Source organism: Nelumbo nucifera, chromosome 3 (assembly GCF_055504915.1).
Source record: "Nelumbo nucifera cultivar China Antique chromosome 3, China Antique-T2T, whole genome shotgun sequence".
Taxonomy (NCBI): Eukaryota; Viridiplantae; Streptophyta; class Magnoliopsida; order Proteales; family Nelumbonaceae; genus Nelumbo; species Nelumbo nucifera.
In genome coordinates this window covers 67504833-67522957 of record NC_142651.1, presented here as the reverse complement: position 1 = coordinate 67522957, position 18125 = coordinate 67504833, and positions in this window count along the sequence as shown.

The window sequence follows — 18125 nt, the reverse complement described above, 5'->3', positions numbered from 1 at the left end:
ATGGTTTTGTTATAAACTTACAATACCTCAACTACATCAAAACAATGGCCTCATATAACAAGTTTAACACCTACTTCTCAAACTTAAAAATTCCTGACAAATCGCCTTATAAATTTAAGACCAATGTTTTAAAAACTGGACCAGACTGGATGGTCGGACCAGAAAAACTGGGAACCAATCACCTAATCAGTTCCATTTCATCCCAAAATCGTCTTTTGGCCAAAACCATTGATTTGGTTAGCTAACCGTCGAATCAGACAATGTTTTTGGCCATTTTTTGTTTTTTTATTTTTTGTTAGAGCGGGCCATCCGTTTGAACCAAATGATCGGACTGTTCAACCTGGAAATCAGCCCCCAAAATGGTTCCCTGTCCGGTCTAATTTTTAAAACCTTGTTTAAGACACATCGAGAACTTTGTAGGGGGGGGGGGGGGGGGCTAATCTTTCAAAAATTCTTTAAATATTTGAGGGTTAATCTTTCTAAGATGTTTGAAGAATTTTGGGGGTTAATCTTTCTTCAAAAATTTTGGGGCTAATCTTATAACAAAAACTCTTCAACAATATACTCAATAATCTAATTTTGGAAGCATCACTCAACCTCGATCTGAAAATGGGGGCTTATACCTAATTACAAAGGTTAAAACACCTAACCCAATTTCTGCTTAACAAATGACTCTCACCATTATTAAGCAAGGGCCTAATGTAAGATAGTTGATTTATATAAGAATAATAACCCAGTTGACCTGGCATGGACCTGATTCAGTGGAATTTTTGAAAGAATATAGAATAATTGATATAATAATTCAAATATAATAGTTGCATTTTTTTTTTTGCCTTGGACTTTAAGAGAAAATAAAATAGTAATGGTTGTGTATGTATTAATTTGTAAAAGTCTATATAATATATGTGTTCGACTCTTGATTAATGTATTAAATATCTATGCATACTACTTTAATAATTGTAATGTATTTCTTCATATATACTAATAAAATATACTTTTTCCATGTATTTATACACTATTTGTAGTTATTTTGACATTAAATTTAGTATTATTAATATATTTATGAAATTTGAATGCATTTTCTTAGCGTATCCAATCATTTCCATATTTATTGTGTGTATCCATACATTTCCAAAGAGTATTCATATCCAAATGGTCTGATACAATACCCAATACTGATACTTTAATGCTTGCATTGAACAAACCATTTAGAGTAGCAGCCCAAAAACCTCTATCTAGTAACAACATGTCTTAGGCTGCATTTGGCATTCCTTATTTTAAGGACTTATCTCCTTTTTGCAGTTAAAAATTCAATGCTTATAAGGGCATTTTAACTATAAAAAGAAGATAAGTCCTTAAAATAAGAAACGCCAAATGCATCCTTAGCCATCATACTCGAACAAAGAAGCAAAATCCAACGTTATCTCTATAAAGCCTTTGTGACACATCATTACAAACCCCAATACATGAATCAAATAAAAACACACACACCCAAAGAAATTTAATACATAAACACCTTTCAAACACAGATTGAAAATTTAATAGATTGGTGGAGGATGTAAAATAAATACACTATCCATAAATTGTTGCCCATTAAAAAAATTTACGATTACTAGATGTAAAATCAACTACAAATTTGGCCTTCTTGCCTCTCGCGTCTCCTGCAAAACTTCCTCTTGCACTATCACATGTAAGTTTTCCTCTCTTATCCTAGTATGTGAGTCTCTTCATCTTCTTTCTTGTGGTATCTATGCATGTTAGTGAAGCTTTTTGTAAAGGATGGGATTGAGTCTATGAACTGAAAGGTGTGTTGTCGCCTGTCCATTGCTGAGGTGGGCAGTAGCCTCCCAAGTAAGCTTGTAGAAGATTCTACTGGTGTAGGGCTTTTGGTGGGTGACAAAGGCTCGGGCTTTGCTTTGGCCAGCTTCAATCATGCTTTCTGTACATTACTCCTACAATTCAGTTCTGCTAACAAGTACTTTAGAGGGGGTGTTGTTTCTCCTACCTACCGCAACGGATAGTAGTGGTGCGACCAACATTGCCCGCCAAGAAGGTGGAGCCTTGGTGATCAGAGATGCTTGAAACACTAACTTCGGTGTTTCCCCCACTAAAGGTCGGGATGTATTGTGGATCAGGTTTACCAGCTAGCTGAAGCAGGCAGTGGGACTGGTTGTTGGAAGTTGTGGTTGAGGGCATTGAAGGAGCTGCAACATCATTTCTTTCACTTCCGTCTGTTGGTTCTCTAGATGGTCAATATGATCCACCTATTGTAGATTCTTTTAGGGGTGAGCAAATGGGTAGGTTCTACCCGGAACTGAATGGAACTGACCTCAAATCGGCCTTGAATTGGCCCTATCCAATCTATTACAGAGGAGGGTCTGGTATCAAATTCTTGGCACCAGCCCCCACTCAAGTTGATTTCAAGGTCTAGACGTTTACTTATCCTACCCAAACCGATCTGATGAACCAGTCTTGGTTGGCCTTACTGGAACTAGCCTTGGAACCAAACTTGCCTTTAAATAAATCCCAAAATATTTTTAAGGATGTGAAAATTTGAATCCAAGCACTCGTGATTACAACAGCCATTTTCTCACTTGACCATTGGTTACTTAAGTGATGTGATCATTTGTTTTCGTTTTAATAGTTGAATGTGTATAATAAATAACATAAAAGGTAATATTTACAAAATTCGAATTATAATGACAAATTTTGAACCATACATTAACGCATTATGATAATCTACAAATTAAATTGTGTCATTCTCTTATTTAATTTCAATGTGGTGACCTCTAAGGGTCTTTGTGCAAATTCTGTGCAAAATTGGAAAGTTTTCATGGCTGAAATTCAAATTTTGGGAAGCTGGTGTGAAGTCCAGCTGAGAGAGGGGTGCTTTTGTGAAAAACTGAAAGCAGAAGGGCGCCTCCAAGCTGCTAAACCCAGTTTGGTCAGTTTGGTGCCGCTCCTATTGTTTTAGCATACTCCCCACGTTTTAGCAAACCCTAGGGCACCTTATAACCCATTCTTTAAACTCTAAACAAAACCTAACCGCCCCTAACTGCTAAATTCTCGCCTTCCATCCCTGTAGATATGACCCGTTCTCACCCATTTACTATGTTAGTAGTTGTTTGAGAAATGGTAAAAATTATAAATGTTTAAACTGGTGTTCCGGAGTGTTTAACGACGCGCTTCCGGACACACCATGTCCACACACATCTTTCAGGATCAGGAATCTCCACTTCTTTGAGTCTACATGTAAGCACATTCGTAGCTATAGACCCTTCTAGAAGCTTACCCACTATTATGCGGCATAATCTCTCACGGGAACGCTTAAGTGTTTGAGGGTTACATAGCAAATGGTGCAATGCCAAAGTGTCAAACGGGCATGCCATGGGTGTTGCCCAAATCACGATGTTGCGATTCTATGCTTGTGTCAAATGCCTGAAGGGAAGGGAGATCCATCATATGGATGGCCAAACCATGCAAGGTGGCTGGGTGAAATTTCAAAAATTTTCTTTCTCCCTTCTAGGAATCGTATTCCCTGTTTTAGTAAAACTGCATTTTTCAATGTTCGTTCTTGAAATAATTCAGACCAAATCCGTGACCAAAAGAAAGGGAGGGATATACCTAATACAGAATCCACAAACGTAACTTCCAATGTAGGTGTTCTCATCCATTTACTATGTTAGTAATTGTTTGAGAAACGGTAAAAATTATAAATGTTTAAACTGGTGTTCTGGAGTGTTTAACGACGCGCTTCTGGACACACCAAGTTTTTGGCGTCGTTGCTAGGGAAGCACGGAGAAAAATTTTTATTTGCTTTGTCCGGATCTGTTTCATTATTTTTTTTTATTTTCGTTTTATTACTTGATCCATTATCTCAATTTAATTCTTGTTCCTCTTTGATTTTGTAGGACGAAATAGCGAAAGTTGGGGTACCGGAGCATCACGGGACTACGGGAGAGAAGAAAAGAGAAGAAAATTTGGATTACGTTTCAGGTGTAGTCGTCCCATTTAGTTTTAATTTTTTTATTTTTATTTTCGAACTATTTTTTTGGTTCAATAGTGATTTTCAAATTTTTAATTAATTATTTTAGATCCGATTTATATTTTTTAGTATTATTTCTCTTCCATTTTGTTTCTAGATCTATTTTTCTTTCTTTACTTTAATTTCTTGTTCGAATTTTTGTCTTATTAGGTTTGTGTTTTTCTTTTATTTCAGAAAAATAGAATTTTTTTTGTTTATTTTATTTTATTTTATTTATTGCCACATAATTTTCTTTTGTTTATTTTATTTTTGGTTTAATTTTTAGAATAGTAATTTTCTTGTTAGAATTTATTTTGGTAGTAGTTAATTTCTTTTTTAGCACAACTATTTCTTTTATTCTCTGTATTGTAAACTAGGAAATTGTCCAAATTTTTAAATTTTGAATTTAAATTCAAATCTGAATCTGACTTTGAATTTGAATTTGAATTTCAAATTTTGAAATTTAAATTTAAAGTTTCGAATTTCAAAAAAAAATAAAAAATAGTAATAAAATAAATAAATAAATAAATAAAATCAAAAAAAAATTAATTTCTACATTCCAACATTTAGGGTTTCATATTCTAGAGCATGCATCATATAGGTTTATTTAATAAATTATCATTGCTAGTTTTGAATGTGTTAGGTTTTCTTTCTTTTTATTATTTTAATTGCTTCTCTTGCTTAGTTTATTTTATTCTTTTATGTTATATTGCTAAATTTCATTTTAGAAATTATTGTTCATGCATTGTAATTAGTTGCATTTGCTTTGTTTATTTTGTTTTTCCGTTAATACACTTAAGGGCATCCAACTTAAATAAGATAAGGTGGTGATTTCATCACCCTTCCTTGGCCCAAAAATCATCACCCTTCATGTGCATTTCACCCTAACCCTAATTTAAAATTTGGATAGCAAGATCCTTTAGGGAAGCCTCACATTGGTTCAAAAGTGTGCTAAATTTTAGGAAATCTTGTAATTACTTTCCATAACCGGCGGTTGGTGTCTAAGGAAAGAGGTTAAACGGCTACGCCAAAGTGGGTTTTGTTGTTAGTTAATTAGGTCATTGCGAGAGCAAGGGGAACCTCCCACATCCCCACCTCTTACCTGGCTAACCAAAGGAAGTGGTGTAATTCTAAGTGAAACTAAAAGGAATCACATTAAATTTCAAATTTCAAAAAAAAAGAAAAGAAGAAAAAGGGGGGTTAAAATAAAATGAATTCAATGGCCGGAGTTTGTGGAATGAGAAACTACTTCCAACCTAAGCCACAAATTGATTGGAACCACGTGGCTCGACAACTAGACAAGATTAATGGTATGGCCCAAAGACTTGACGAAGTCCTTGCACGTCATCAACAAAGTGGCCCATACCCAACCTTGTCATCATATCCATCATGTTCCATCTCTGCAAGCCCGACCCATCATGTCAGCCCACTGCAGCTGGTCCATGTCAACCAATTATTCCAAACCATGTACATGCGGCCAATAGATTTTTCCAACCCAATGCTAACCCATTCTCTAGTCCATATAACCCTGGGTGGGAAAATCAGCCCAACTTCAATTATAGGGCACAAGTCCAAGAAAACCCCCTGCCAGATATGCACTCTCAGTGGTCTAAAGCCCAGACCCACTGGGAGTACAATGATTACCATGGGACTCAACCGGCTCAACCATGTCAAACCTATACACTGTCCAAACAACAATACCACTTATCTAACTCCATGTCCCACCAATTTCAAAGGCCACAAGTACAGAGTTCATTCAAGTAGGTGTACCCTAAGAACCAACCAGTCCAACCGTATCAAGCTTACCCACAACCTCCTCAAACATGTTTAGTAGGTGACCAATTCATGCAACTTCAGCAATTGATCCTAAATCAGCATCAGTCCATTAATAGATTAGAGAGCCAAATAGGACAGCTAGCTGAAGCCAAGGCAAGGAGAGAAGTAGGGCAAATACCGAGTCAACCGGTTGTGACTCCTAGAAATCATCCACCAGGTTTTCCTCCACAACAAATTCAACCACCTCCTTAGAACCCTCAGCCTGAAAATGCCAAAGTTGTTACAACCTTAAGGAGTGGGAGGATGTTAGAGGACCCGTGTGAGAAAAAGAGAGTAAATGAAGAAGAAAAGGAGCAAGAAGACCCTAAGTTGGGGGGAGAAGAAGAAGGAAAAAAACTTCAAAAGAAGAACCTTTAGTGAACCAACCCGTAGTTTACTTTCCAACTGCACTCACAGTCAGGCCGGTGCGAAAGAAGAAAGAGACTCGCAACGAGGAGAGCAGGAAAGTCCATATTAACTTCCCTCTCCTCGACGCAATCCAACATGTCTCGGCCTACGCTGAGTTTTTAAAAGAGCCGTGTACTCAAATGATGGAGCCACGATTGGCCCCACAAAAAATGATGCTCTCAGTAGATGTTAGTGTAGCTCTCTAACAACTTCCCCGAAAAATGAAAGACCCGGGTGCTCCTCTCATAAGCTGTGTCATCTCTGGAATCACCTTCGATCGGGCCCTATTAGATCTTGGGGCCAGTATAAATCTGCTTCCGTCCATTTATGATAGGTTTAGGACTAGCGAGTTAAAACCTACCCCAGTAATTCTGCAACTCGCATATTGGTCAGTCAAGACTCCTCGAAGTGTTATTGAGGACGTCATTATCAAGGCAGAGGGTTGTCGTTTCCTAGTGGATTTTATCATCCTGGACATGACCCCAACCGATGAACTGAACCATATCCCGATGATCCTAAGATGTTTGTTTCTAGCAACGGCCAATACAAACATCAACTGTAGATCGGGAGAAATGGACATTTCATTAGGAGAGCAGAAAGTTTGGTTAAACGTTTTTAGTGCCTCTAAGTATCCAAACCTAGGGGAAGATGAGTGCAAGGAGGATATAGTGGATGATCTTTTAGATGCCTTGCCAACCCTTTTGTTAGCCCAATTTGAACCCTGTCTGTCGGAAGATGAAAGTGAGTCGGGGAGTTTAGATGCGAATAGTGCGTGAGTGTGTCCGGTTGAGGATGTTAAACTTAGCGCTGGTTGGGAGGCAATCCAACGTAGTTTTCAATTTTTTTACTTTTAGGATTTGATTTTCTTTTCTTGTCTTGATTCGGGACTAGGTGGTAGACCTTGAACCCCTCAGGAAAACCCTATTCATTATTTCCTTTGGCCCAAATCCTTTGTGCATCAGTCTAGTTATGCCATTAGGGACAATGGCACTTAAGTTGGGGGGGGGGGGGGGGGGGGAGGGGGGGTAAGGAAAGAGAGAGAAAATTGAAAAAAAAAAAGAGAAGCTAAGCCTTTAAATATGCAGAACTAAAATTTCACTGAAAATTTTTAAACTTTTCCAATAAAAGAGATTCCCAAACAAAAGAAGTTGAGGAAACTAATAAAAAAATATTGGATTTTGTAGAAATTGGTAGTAAGTGATAAGAGTCAAAATTTTTGTTAATTGAATATTTTCGAAACCGTTTAGAAATTGGAAAATACTTCCAAGTTTGCCCATGCCAAGATAAGAAGAGAAAGATGGAGAAAGTAGACAAAAATTCTTCAAGTTGTTAGAAACAGTGCACTAACCTGAACAATTCTGCAAAAAAAAAACAAGGGAATAAAAAGTCAATGGACACCCTAGACTTAGTAACCGGGTCTCTTCACCTAAGTCAAGTGTCAAGATTCGCGTCAAACGGGAAAGGGAATGCTAAAGACAATCACCTAACACTTAATAACCAGGTCTCTTCACCTAAGGCAAGTGTCGAGATTCACATCAAGCGGTGGAAGGTAACAATAGAAATAAGTGTGCAAATCAAGTTCAGGGGTAGAAATCCACTATAAAAAATGAAAAAAAGAATGCATGTTTGATTTTAAAATCAATCTCAACTTATCAAGATAGTGTGCAAATAGAAGAGTAACAAGATTTTTAAGCCAAGTTTCAGAAATATTCAAAGTAAGACAATTTTACCCCTTAAGCCTAATACTGGTCTATATAGAGTTTGAGAATTCTGGAATCAGGATACTTGGCTAATTTTGATAGGGATGATCTTGAGATGGGAAGGATCTCTATGATCAGTGTAATTTTTAGGTTGCATTGCTAAGTGACTAGCAATGGTTATATTGGGGGGTGTAATAACTCTGCATTTTGATGCCTTAAGGGCATCAATTCAGGGGTATTTTCAGCCTTAGAATAGTCAAATTGTGTCATTTTCCTAGTTAATTTCAATGTTGTGACCTCTGAGGATTTTTGTGCAAATTCCGTGCAAAATTGGGAAGTTTTCATGGCTGAAATGCAAACTTTGGGAGCTGGTGTGAAGTCCAGCTGAGAGACGGGGTGTTTTTGTGAAAAACTGAAAGCAGGAGGGCGCCTCCAAGCTGCTAAACCCAGTTTGGCACCCCTCCTACTATATAAGCATGCTCCCCACATTTTTGCAAACCCTAAGGTGCCTTTTAATCCATTCTTTTCACTCTAAACAAACCCTAGCCGCCCCTAACTACTAAATCATCTCCTTTCATCCCATCTAATCTCCATCATCCATTATAGGGCACTCTCTTTTTAGCATTCTAACCGTAGGAGTCACCTAATTTCTAATCTTCACCATTCTAAACCCTAGGGCACCCGTACTTTTTCTAAAACCCAACTGCCACCCCCTCTTTCTCTCTAATTACAATTATATCCACCCTTCTCTATAAAAATGACCCCAAGGGCCCTGGAGAAGAGATTGGTCAATTCTCCTAGTTCACAAGGCTAAGGTTTCTTGAGGAGTTCAAGGGTTGTAGAAGGGGAGGATGCCCAGATCTTGTCAGGAGGGGTTCCTGCAAGCTGTTCAACCATTCTGCAACTACCGCCACTGGATCTGATCAACCATTCTTTTCTTTTCTTTATTTTCTTTTCTGTTATTTTTATTTTTGTAATATGTTAGATTTAATTCTTGTTTGTTTCTCTATTTTGCATATCTTAATTCGTTCGGTTCAAGGCAAAGGTGTCTGGTTCGAGGTTGTAGAAAGGACAGACGCCTGGTTCCTGTCAGGAGGGATTTCTACAAGCTGTCTGGTTGATCTGCAGCTATCGCTACCAAATCCGGATTCTAGATCATTTTTTATTTATTACTTTTATTTCCTTTGTTAATTCTCATACTTTATTAAATTCTAAATTTTATTTATTGTCTTGTTTAAATTCGAAACATTCACTTTCATCAATAATAGATTTTATTTTCGTATTTTCTGCCATTCTCGAATGCATTCTCTTGTCCGGATCCAAGTATATATTAATTTTTTACTTGCTTCCCTGTGGATACGACCCGTTCTCACCCATTTACTATGTTAGTAGTTGTTTGAGAAATGGTAAAAATTATAAATGTTTAAACTGGTGTTCCGGAGTGATTAACGACACGCTTCCGGACACACCATGTCCACACACATCTTTCAGGATCAGGAATTCCCACTTCTTAGAGTCTATATGTAAGCACATTCGTAGCTATAGACCCTTCTAGAAGCTTACCCACTATTATGCGGCATAATCTCTCATGGGAACGCTTTAGTGTTTGAGGGTTACATAGCAAATGGTGCAATGCCAAAGCGTCAAATGGGCATGCCATGGGTGTTGCCCAAATCACGATGTTGCGATTCTATGCTTGTGTCAAATGCCTAAAGGGAAGGGAGATCCATCATATGGATGGCCGAACCATGCAAGGCGGTTGAGCGAAATTTCAAAAATTTTCTTTCTCCCTTCCAGGAATCGTATTCCCTGTTTTAGTAAAATTTCATTTTTCAAGGTTCGTCCTAGAAATAATTCGGACCAAATCCGTGACCAAAAGAAAGGGAGGGATATACCTAATATGGAATCTACAAACGTAGCTCCCAATGTAGGTGTTCACACCCAAAAAGGTCACCAAATCCTACCTTCACTGAAGATGACACAGCTTAAGATGAAGCAGGATCAGCAAAGCAGTTCTTTAGCAAGAACTGCAGTCCTTTAACAAGGATTACGCAAGGGAGATGAGCACAACTTCATATCTGATTTTCTAGCAAAAATCAAAATCAAGATCAAATCCTGATCAGTCCAAGACTATGGAGATCGAAAAGGGAATGGTAGCAAGAACAGAGGAATGAACTACATTCTGCAAAAGTGTTTAACAGAAGGAATTCGCCCTCTATTTATAACCCATCTGGATCAGCTTCCTAATCCTATTAGGAAAGGGTTCTTTGGTCCAAATCTTTATTTGGATCCAAATTCTTAAGTGGATAAGACTTATCTTATCCTCTTGCTGATCCAGATCCATATCTAAACTCAAATTCGCCCATATTTAATTAATCAAAATTAACCTAGTTCAAATTGGGCTTTAGGCCCATTAAGTTATCAGGCTCACTTTCCTTTTAATTTGCAAGCTAGCTTGGCTCTCTTTGTATGGCGTGGGATCCTAACATTGATCTCCACAAAAGCCATATGGGTTCAGCGTAGCCTCTGTTACAAGCATGGTTCAAAGTATCGATACGATACGCTCGATACGGGGCATATCGTATTGTATCTTTTGAAAAAGATACGGTTTGAAATGTCTATTTCTAGGTGTTTCGGACCCCAAAGTTTTTTTAATAATAAAAAGCATGCTAAAAGCTTCCAAAAAAACCAAAATTTGAAAAAAAAAACTAAAAAATATAGAGTTTCGGCCATTTCTAAGTACTAATACGATACGACCGAAACTCGTATTGTATCGATACTTTGAACCTTGGTTACAAGGCCTGGCCGAATTCACTACTGAACACAATGAACTCGTAAGCCCATTAGTATGGGCTCTTAGCAGGCCCAGAATTTACACTAAATGGTCCTTGGGTCCAGCCACCTTATGAAGGCCCAAGGACTATGGACTTAAGTGAGATCAGCCCATCAGGTATATAAACCCTAAATGGTCTTACACTTAACCTCTCAGTCCATAATGATCAAAAGTTCCCCAACAATAGAGGACCTCTCCCTCGGCTACAAGGTGCAGTGCCACATTCTCCACTCAGGGTGGACCTTGGGAATTAAAACCTTTGCAAACCTTTTTCATAAAAACATAATATATAAGTATATATATAAATATATTTTACAAAACAAGTTTCAAACATGTTTGAAATCAACTGTTGGCAATTTAGGTTTCCATCAGAGCGAGTGTTGTCCTCGATCACTCGCTTTGTTCGACAAAGGGGTTGATTCTGTCACTATGATCACCCACTCAGGTGAACTCTCAGACTGCCCCAACATACCCAGGTTTTGACCCCCACTAAGGATCTCACTGATTGGCATATCAAAGACAGCCCAATCCAACACTTAGTGCAATCATGGTTCAAAGTATCAATACGATACGCCCGGTATGGGGCATATCGTATCGTATCTTTTGAAAAAGATACGGTCCGAAACGCCTCTAAAAGCTTCCCAAAAAACCAAAATTAAAAAAAAAACTAGAAAAAAGTAGAGTTTTGGCCGTTTCTAAGTACCGATACGATACAACCGAAACTCGTATCGTATCGATACTTTGGACCTTGAGTGCAGTACCATAATCGAATCTATGGATTATGTGTAACTTTCCAGTTTTGCTCATCTGTCTCCAAGGTCCAAGGTATAACTGGAAAACTGTTCGGTTCAGAATTTCAAACAAACACACACTACAAGTGCTTTGGGTCTCACCTTTGCAGCTGAGACAAGCCGCCTCAACTGACTTGGCAACACATTAGTGTCAGTCTTGGTAGGATAAACCTCCCCGGGTCTATCCAACGGCTATGAAGATTCTAAACTAACACGGATCTCCTAAGTGTCCAATTTAAGGGTATTACATAGAAACACACCAAATATAACATGAACCAATTATGTACTATTATTCATTTACAATAAATGTCAAAAGTACATTAATCTGATTGGAGCTTAGGGCATACACTGTCTAACAATGCCATCTCAACAAGCCCTTGTGATGTAGCGCAATCCAGTCACTCCTAGCTGGCACTCGCGTGGCTCTTGAGAGTTACCTGAGACGAGAGGAAAGAGGAAGAACTCCCGGGGGGTTTCCCAGCGGGAACACTCCGATGCTTAAGTCAGTATTGTGTGCAAGAAGCAAAAGGAAAACGAAGGCTAAGAGTACAGGTTGCGCAGGTGATTCGAAGATACCTTGTTCCTTGAGAATAAGCCCCTTATAACTGAATTTCATTGCTTCAGGCCCTCTGACTTCTGACAGGGCAGGTATAACCGCCGCTGTCAGTCTGCCACAGCCGTTACAGGCAAGGCTGAGGTGGCACGCGCGGGGCCATCATTGCAGGGTACGTGCCTGTCAGGTACGGGACACCTTTCTAAAGGTGGCAGACGCGGCGCTATCTGATGAGGGACATGTCTGTTGTCCACAAATTTGTCGGGTACGGCGGTCGAGCAGGAAGCCCCCCTGTGGTATACCAAACTAACCTCCCGCGAATTACCTTGAGCCGGGCTGGCACCCCGAACTCGGGACGCCCTGAAGTGCCTTAACCTCGGGGAGGAGGTGCGGGTAAGGCGTTTTCCGATGAGTAGTTTACCTGCCGAGTTGTCGAGCTGGACTCGGTGGGACTTTCCCTCCGAGTTGTGCTCACGCTCGTTGCGCTGTCATGCTGAGTCACTGTTTGAGCAAGGTCACGCCCACGTGTACCCGTGCTACGAGGTCGGGCCAAATCTGCTAAGGCTTGGGCCTTAATGGCAGTTCGCGGCTTGTACTGGAGGTCGTACTCGCTGAGCTCAACGGCCCATTTCGTCAACCGACCAGAGACCTCGAGCTTAAGTAATACTTGCCTCAAAGGTTTGTCGGTGAGGACGATAACAGTATGAGCTTGGAAGTACGGGCGGAGCTTCCGAGCTGCAATTACCAGTGCATATGCTAGCTTTTCTATCTCCGGGTATCTCGTCTCTGCTCCCTGCAATACTTTACTAACATAATAGATGGGTCGTTGGACTCGATCTACTTCCTTTATTAGCACCGAACTGACCGCTTCGTCGCTCGCCGAGAGGTACAGTTCCTAAACATCACCCTCCTCGGGCCGGGTTAAGGATGGCACACTAGCGAGGTATTTCTTGAGCTCGTCGAACGCGAGCTGGCCGTCTTGGGTCCATTCGAACCCTTTGCTCTTAATTGCCTTAAAGAATGGCAGACAGCGGTCCGCCGATTTAGACATGAAGCGGCTTAGGGTGGCTACGCGGCCATTCAACCTCTGAACCTCCTTCAACTTCCGGGGTGGTCTCATATCTAAAATGGCCTTAATCTTATCCAGGTTGGTCTCAATGCGGCACCGGTTAACAATGTATCCTAGGAACTTGCCTGAGGTCACACCGAACACACACTTGATTGGGTTCAGTCTCATATTAAACTTACGCAAAATTTCAAAAACAGAATGCAAATCTTGTATTAATTCATGTGAGAATTGAGTTTTGATGACCATGTCGTCTACATAGCATTCTACTTTTCTGCCAATTAATGGCGCAAACAACTTATTTACAAGTCTTTAGAAGGTTCCCCCTTCGTTTTTCAACCCAAAGGGCATGACCTTGTAACAGTACAGACCGAACTCTGTGATGAAGGTAGTCTTTTCTTCGTCCGTCGGGTCCATCTTGATTTGGTTATAGCCCAAATAGGCGTCTAAGAAACTCAACAACTCGTGCCCTGAGGTCGTATCCACCTAGCGGTCAATTCTAGGGAGCGGGAAGCAGTCTTTCGGGCAGGCTCGGTTTAGGTCGGTGTAGTCGACGCACATGCGCCACTTATCGTTAGCCTTCTTTACTAGAATGGGGTTGGCTACCCAGCTCGGGTAATGGACTTCTCTTATGAAGTTAGTTGCGAGGAGCTTCTCGACCTCCTCGTCGACCGCTTTCCACCGCTTCGGGGCTAGGTTGCGTTTCTTCTGTCTAACGAGCCTAACTACAGGATCAGTATTCAGCTTGTGAGTTATGAGTTCGGGGTCTATACCGGCCATCTCTGCCGCGGACCATGCAAAAATATCTAAATTTTGAAGTAAGAAGCTTACCAGTTCGGATTGTAAAGGTTCCTGGACGGAAGCGTCCGAGCTGGGTTTGCCGCTGAGGTCGGGACTGCGACAGTTTCTTCTGTGGGTGCGGCTCGTTCTTCGCCTTGCTCCGTAGGTCGCTCCAGTTCGAGGTCGTCGACTACCTTGGTCTTTCCCTTCAGGGCGGCGACATAGCACTTGCGGGACTCGAGTTGGTCACCCTGCGCTCCCCCCACACCGAAGTCTGTAGAGAACTTCATAGCCAGATGGTAGGTGGAGACCACCACCCGCAGGACATGGGTGATCGGTCGACCTATTATGGCATTGTAGGGGGAGGGGGTCGCGACCACCAGGAAGTCGTGTTTGAATCTGACCACACAGAGCCATGTGCCGACTTCCACAGGTACTATTTCTTTCCCAAGGGGTCGGACTTCTTCTCCGCTGAAGCCCACCAAAGGAGTGTCTGTAGGCTTCAGGTCGCCTCTCTGCAACTGAAGCTGGTCAAACGCAGCTTTGAAGAGGATGTCGGCTGAGCTGCCTGAGTCGACGAGTACACGCCTGACCTCGAAGTCGTTGATTCTTAGCTTTATTACAAGCGTGTCATCATGGGGATAGTGGACCCCTCGCGCATCATCTTCTGTGAAGAAGATTGACTCTTCTGTCCTCGGCCTCTTTGGGGGGTTCTGCTCCTCCTAGGTGGCCTAACGAACTAACGTCCGAGCTGCTGCTGACGTGCAACCCGCGACGATCGAACCTCCCACTATCATGTGGATGGTCCCCCGAACTGGCCTCTCCTTCAGGGGCTGCCTTTGTGGTTATTCGGTCGGCCTGCTGTTGGACTTGGGAGCATCCTTACTGTGCTCCCCTTGCCGACCTATTTTATTACTACTGTTATTATTGTTTTGTACAAAGTTTCTCAAATATCCGCAACGGATGAGCTCCTCTATCTCGTAGCGGAGGTTTTTACAACTTTCGGTACTGTGACCGTGATCTTTGTGGAAACTACAATACAGATTCTTATTTCTTTCATTGGGATTCCCCCTCAGACGGGGTGGCCACTTCACGTATGGGGCGTCCTTGATCGCCATCAGAATTTTGGCCCACTTCGCGTTCAGTGGGGTGTAGTCAGCTCGGTCCGCTACAGGAGCTTAGAACAATTGACCCGGCTTTGCCCCCCGAACTGTATCCTTTTTCCTTCGGCTGTCCCCTTGACTGGAAAGCTCTCCTTCCCTCTTTCTTTTTTTGGGCACGCCCTCACTCTTTTCGTTGATCTCCTCTTCGGTGGCTATGAACCTGTCCGCGAGCTTCAGAAACTCGGTTATGGTCGCTGGCTGGTTGACGACCATGTGCCATTTGAACTCTTTGTGTGTCACACCTTTCTTGGCTGCTGCAAGGCGTACCTCGGGGTCCAGGCGCGGTATCTGCATACAAGCATCGTTGAACCGCTTGATATAGCCCCGGATGGACTCTCCCTCTCCTTGCACTATGCTGAGGAGGCTTTCTACAGTTCACAGGCACCGTTTGCTGGTGACGAAGTGGGACGTGAAGGCTTGTGCAAACTGCGCCCTACTTCTTATCGACCCAGGTGCCAAGTTCCGGTACCACGTGCGGGCTGCTCCCCTATAAGTAGTGGAGAAGGCCACGCACATGCACGACTCACTAGCTCTCGCCAGGTGCATCTATGATTGAAAGGCATCTACGTGATCATTTGGGTCAAACGACCCGTCATACTTGTCAAGAGGGGGGAGCTTGAAGTCTTTGGGCATTGGGACTGCCAGGAGTTCGGAAGACAGGGGGGATGGAACCGAGAGGAGGGGAGCTTTGACTTCGACCGAGCTTACCTCTTCTTTGCCCATGAGCTCGGGCAAATCGCGGGTGACAGATCGGCGAACTCGGCGGTGGGGTCTCTGCTTCTTGGTGTGCTCGACGTTCGTGCTGCTCACCTTTGCGTTGTCCGGAATGGTTTGTGCAGAAAGTAGCCCGGTCTACTGGTGATGGCTGCAGACAGAGGGATCCTGCTTGGAGTCTATTGCTAGGACCTCGAACCGGTTCTCAAGGAGCGGGGCTTCAAACTTCGACTACCGAGGTGATGTAGACCTGGCGAGATGGGGTCCTCCCGACCTGTCCGCCCGCGGTGAGATCGGGGTAGCCGGTCTCTCTCGTCTGCCGCGGGGGGAGGCCTGGTGTTTTGGGAGGTTTTGAGGGGCCTCTCCTTGGCCAGTCTCTCTCGTCTGGCGGCGAAACTTAGCTTGCTGCGAGGCTGGGTGCCGAGGCGGGAACTGCGGCTACTGAAGTTGAGGTTGAGGCAGCTGGGGGAACTGCTGCTGATACTGATACTAGGAGACCTGGTGCAGTACGTGTTGTTGATAGAGCTGAAGTTGTTGGAACTATTGCATTTGGGCATGCATGGCCCGCATACACTGCAAGTCCTCTAGTTGGTTTGGGCTGGCCGCTGGGGGCACGACCGAAGGTTCGGTGAACGTCGCTCCGACTGTAGCAGGGAGTGGGGCGATGATAGGTACCACTGTAAGAGGCACATTCAAGCTGGGGATTCCGTCCGCTGAGAGGGGGACGGTGAACTGTCCGATACAGACAGTAGGAAGCTGGGGTTGTTCCCTGGAGTTATCCATTTTCGTGCTTCGTCCGACATTGCTAGAGGAATCCATGAGCGTTGGATTGTTTCAAGGAAGAAAAAAAACTAAGAAAGTTTAGAGAGAAAGGCCTTTTGAAGCGTTTCCCACAGACGGCGCCAATTGATGTAGCTCGATCTGGTCACTCCTAGCTGGCACTCACGTGGCTCCTGAGTGGTACCTGAGACGAGAGGAAAGAGGAAGAACTCACGAGGGGTTTCCCGGTGGGAACGCTCCGATGCTTAAGTCAGTATTGTGTGCAAGAAGCAAAAGGAAAACGAAGGCTAAGAGTGCAGGTTGCGCAGGTGATTCGAAGATACCTTGTTTCTTGAGAATAAGCCCCTTATAACTGAATTTCGTTGCTTCAGACCCTCTGACTTCTGACAGGGCAGGTATAACCGCCACTGTCAGTCTGCCACAGCCGTTACAGGCAAGGCTGAGGTGGCACGCGTGGGGCCGTCGTTGCAGGGTACGTGTCTGTCAGGTGCGGGACACCTTTCTAAAGGTGGTAGACACAGCGCTATCTGATGAGGGACATGTCTGCTGTCCACAGATTTGTCGGGTATGGCGGTCAAGCAGGAAGCCCTCTTGTGGTATACCGAACTAGCCTCCCGCGAATTACCCTGAGTCGAGCTGTCCTTTGAGTGACGGGCTGCCTGTAGCCAGTTATGCTGAACTAGCTGACCCGAGGTGTCTATGCCTCGGGGTGTCCAGAGATGGATCGGTGCATTCTTGCCTGGGAGTGGCCTGAGGTCTAATTGGGAGGAGCTCGGGCCTTAAGAGAGGTCAGGGCGCCCCGAACTCGGGATGCCCCAAAGTGCCTTAACCCCAGGAGGAGGTGCGGGTAAGGTGGCTTCTGGCGAGTAGTTTACCTGCCGTGTTGCCGAGCTGGACTCGGTGGGACTTTCCCTCCGAGTTGTGCTCACGCTCGTTGCGCTGTCATGCTGAGTCACTGTTTGAGCAAGGTCACACCCACATGTACCCGTGCTGCGAGGTCGGGTCAAATCACCCTCCATCACCTTGCAATGTCAAGTTGAGCAGCAACATGATCGCAGGGCTGGTCATGTGCTACAATTTCCATATACTATTATCTTGTGATGTGGTGTTCCTAGTACATTATTGTTGTCATGGTGTTATCTTTTGTGAGGATGCTTTTGAGGCGATGTTGCTGTTGTTAGGGAGGTGGTGTGACATCATGAGTAACATCGCACGAGATCGGCTTCTATCAGGGCAAATTTGTGCCCATACCATTCTAACAACTTTTTGTAACCTTGCATTCGGAATATCTCCCTATGAAATAAAACACACAAGTACGGGAATATTATCAAATCAAGGCAATAAAAGCTGCCCAAATGGCTTTGCCCTGACCAAAGCCGAACTCACATCGCACACCTCCATAGCCTTAACAAACTACGACTCAAGACAAAAGGACTTGCACTGTTGGTTATTGGATGTGTGATTGCACTTACTTTGGTAGTGGACATGACTTCCATCG